Source organism: Marmota monax, unplaced genomic scaffold (assembly GCF_021218885.2).
Source record: "Marmota monax isolate L192 unplaced genomic scaffold, Marmota_monax_Labrador192_F-V1.1 WCK01_AAM20220418_F8-fsc00182, whole genome shotgun sequence".
NCBI classification, from domain to species: Eukaryota; Metazoa; Chordata; class Mammalia; order Rodentia; family Sciuridae; genus Marmota; species Marmota monax.
Window position 1 is genome coordinate 3576255 of NW_026693043.1, and position 3443 is coordinate 3579697.

Sequence of the window (3443 nt, forward strand, 5' to 3'; positions counted from 1 at the left end):
GAAGTGAATCTGTTTGGCTGAGGCAGAGCAGCTGTGGAGACGGGAAGAGGATGACTAGACAGACAGGTATGAAATGGGGAACAGGCCCCAGGAGGCCTTAAATGCCAGGGAAGATTGTATTCTGAGCAAACAGACAACCAATGAACAATGGGGGCTGGGAATGACTTGATAAAAGCAATGTATTAGGAAGCTGCTCTTAACACAACAGCAGCCATGATGGGAATGGATTCCAGTGAAGAGTGCCTAGATACTGTGCTTCTCCATCCTCATTGCATGTTATAATCTCCCAGAAAGCTTTTAAATAATTCTGATGCCCCTGCTCTACTCCAGGCCAATCACATTGATATCTCTGGGAGTGGCGGTCTTTTCCAAAGCCCTCCAGATAAATGATTGTTAATGTGTATGGGGTTCTTTTTGGGCTGAAGAAAATATTCTGGAATTAGATGATAGCAATGGTTGAGGAACTTTGTGAAAAACTGCTCAGTTGTACACTTTAAAAGGGTGAATTTTATGCTATGTAAATTATATCTCAAAGAAGGGGTGGGGGAGAGAAGGGTCACCTGTGAGGAACAGTATAGAGGAAAACTGGCCAGCAATCTACCATTTAATATCTGATTGGTTATGAATGAAGAGGAAAAGAAAAAAAGGAAGGTAAAGATTTAAGTCAATGTTTTGAGCCTCAGTAACTGGAGAAATGCAGATTTGGTAGGGGAAGGGGAAAACAGCTAGAGGTGTTGGCTACTAGCTACTGCAAAGAATTTCAGATGTTCAGCAGGCAACTGCATGTTGAAATAAAAGCTATACACAGTGACCATGAGATGGGAAGCAGGATATACAGCAACAATGAAGACCAGATGGTTCCTTAGAGACCATTTCTTATCCTGTTTGCCACTTACAGCAGTGTAAGTTCCAACAAGCTACTTCACCTCTCTGAACCTGTTTTCATATCTGTGAAATGTGGTTAATAATACCTGCCCTGCTTATCTCATAAAGTTGTTGTATGAATGAAATGAACACTAAAAGCTTGGAAAACTAGCCAGGCATGGTAGTGCACATGTATAATCCCAGTGGCTCAGAAGGCTGAGGCAGGAGGATCTCGAGTTCAAAGCCAGCCTCAGCAATTTACTGAGGCCCTCAGCAACTTAGTGAAACCCTGTCTCAGACTTTAAAAAATATATAATGGGTTGAGTATGTGACTCAGTGGTTAAGCACCCCTGGGTTCAATCTCTGGTACAGAAAAAAAAACAGAGTTTGGAAAACAATAAAGTGTAACAGAATTGTAAGGTATAGGACATACACAGTCACATGATTTTCAATAAAGACACAAAAATAGTTCAATATGGGGGAGTCTTGTCACTAAATGGGGATGGAAAAACTGGATATACATATGAAACAAATATTAATCTTGACCATCTATCCCATACCATGTAAACATAAAATGTGGGTTCTTTCACATGTCACTACTTGTGGAAACATTAAATGTTCTTTACTGAGTAAAACTGTTTACCATTGAGTCCAGCGCAGTGGCACACACCTGAAATCCCAGCAGCTAGAGAGGCTGAGGCAGGAGGATTGCAAGTTCAAAGCCAGCCTCAGTAATGACGAGGTGCTAAGCAACTCAGTGAGACCCTGTCTTTAAATAAAATACAAAATAGGGCTGGGGATGTGGCTCAGTGGTTGAGTGCCCCTGAGTTCAATCCCTAGTACCAAAAAAAAAAATGTTGAATGGTGTTAATGCTATGAATTGGTTTTGCTGAGCTAAGGCAACTGTAAATCTTTGGCTCTATAAATCTCTGCAATTACTATCATTGTCTTACATTGTCAACAAGGGATATTAAGTATTTCTTTATCTCTTTATGGTGATGCTGGGAATATGAACTCAGGGCCTCATGCATGCTAGGCAAGCACTCTACCACTGAGCTACACCCCCAGCCCCTAAAGATTGATTTCTTTACCTAATTTGTCAGGCTGACCAAGTACGAACGAAACAGCTGATTAAAAAATTAGCTTTAAAAAAAATCAAGCAGATAAGATTAGCTCCCTGTATCTCAGTTAGATGGGGAGAGGAGAAACTTCTCTATGGCTGGAGATTTAAAGTAAGTTAACACTAACTCTAGGTCAAAATCCTGACTGAACAAAAAAATAAAAATCCATTGGTGATTTGGCTCCAGGTGACACGTTTTGGAGGCCAGCTTTGGAGGTGCACTCACATGTTGAGGTGGAAGGCAGCCTTTGGCTCCTGTCAGGAGTGTAGCTCTTCACAGGAACAGAAGTAAAGGCCTCTCCTATATAAGTTGCACTCTTTAAGATGGCAACCAGGCCTCTAGATGGGCGTCCAAAATGGCACCCTAAAGTTGGGAAATCCTTCACATGCCAGGCATTGAGGAGGATGGATCGTCTGAGGCATAGCTTTTGCCATTCTCCTCTCCTTTCCTGAGGATTCCTCTCTGAGAGGGCCAGGCAGGAGATGGGGCTGGAAGAGGCAGGAAAACTCAATAAGCAACTTATTAGAATATATCAGTGAGGGGCTGGGGCTGTAGCTCCGTGGTTGAGCGCTTGCCTCGCATGTATGAGGAACTGGGTTCGATCCTCAGCATCACATAAAATAAATAAATAAAACATATATATAAAGAATATAAAAGTGAAAGGGAATTGCTAATATGAAAATATTAGCAATGGAAAATATGAAACAGGAATGAGGTAAGGGTTTCACTGTTGCTCTCCTATTCCTACTCAGCTCTGGCAATTGAGAGTTAATCTCACAACATTTTGTCTGTATTTTCTGTATTAGTTTCCTGGGGCTGCCATAACAAAGTACCACAAACACAGTGACTTAAAATAACAGAAATTGATTGTCGCAGAGTTCTGAGGGAGAAATCTGAAACTGAGGTGTTGGCAGGGCCAAGCTCTCTCTGGAACTTTCATGACTCCTTCCTGGCCTTTTCCTGAACTCTGATGCTTTGCTGGCAATCTTTGGTGTTCCTTGACTTGCATTTCTCTGCCTTTGTAGTCACAAGGACTTCTTCCTGTGTGTCTGTCTTCATATGGCCATCTTCTTATAAAGACACTGAGTCAAATTGGATTAGGGATCTACTCTACTCCAGTATGACCTCATCATCCTCAACTTAATTATATCTGCAAAAATCCTGTTTCCAAAAAAAGTTACATTCTGCAGTATTGGGGGTTAGGACTGCCAAGATTTAAATTTTTATTTATTTATTTTTTGTACCAAGGATTGACCCAGGGACACTTAACCACTAAGCCACATCCTCAGCCCTTTTTATATTTTATTTAGAGACAGGGTCTCACTAAGTTGATTAGTGCTTCACTAAGTTGCTGAGGCTGGCTTTGGACTTGAGATCCTCCTGCCTCAGCCTCCCAAGCCATTGGGATTATAGGCATGTGCCACAGTGCCTGGCAAATTCATATAAAATTTAATCTTG

General features: G+C 41.5%; 1 non-coding gene across 1 annotated transcript; it reads right to left on the bottom strand.

Annotated features, from left to right (window-relative positions):
- Positions 1 to 1857: 1857 nt before the first annotated feature.
- On the bottom strand, positions 1858 to 1930 carry Trnaa-agc (transfer RNA alanine (anticodon AGC)). The gene has a single exon. It is a non-coding gene; the product is annotated as a tRNA-Ala (tRNA).
- Positions 1931 to 3443: the final 1513 nt, after the last annotated feature.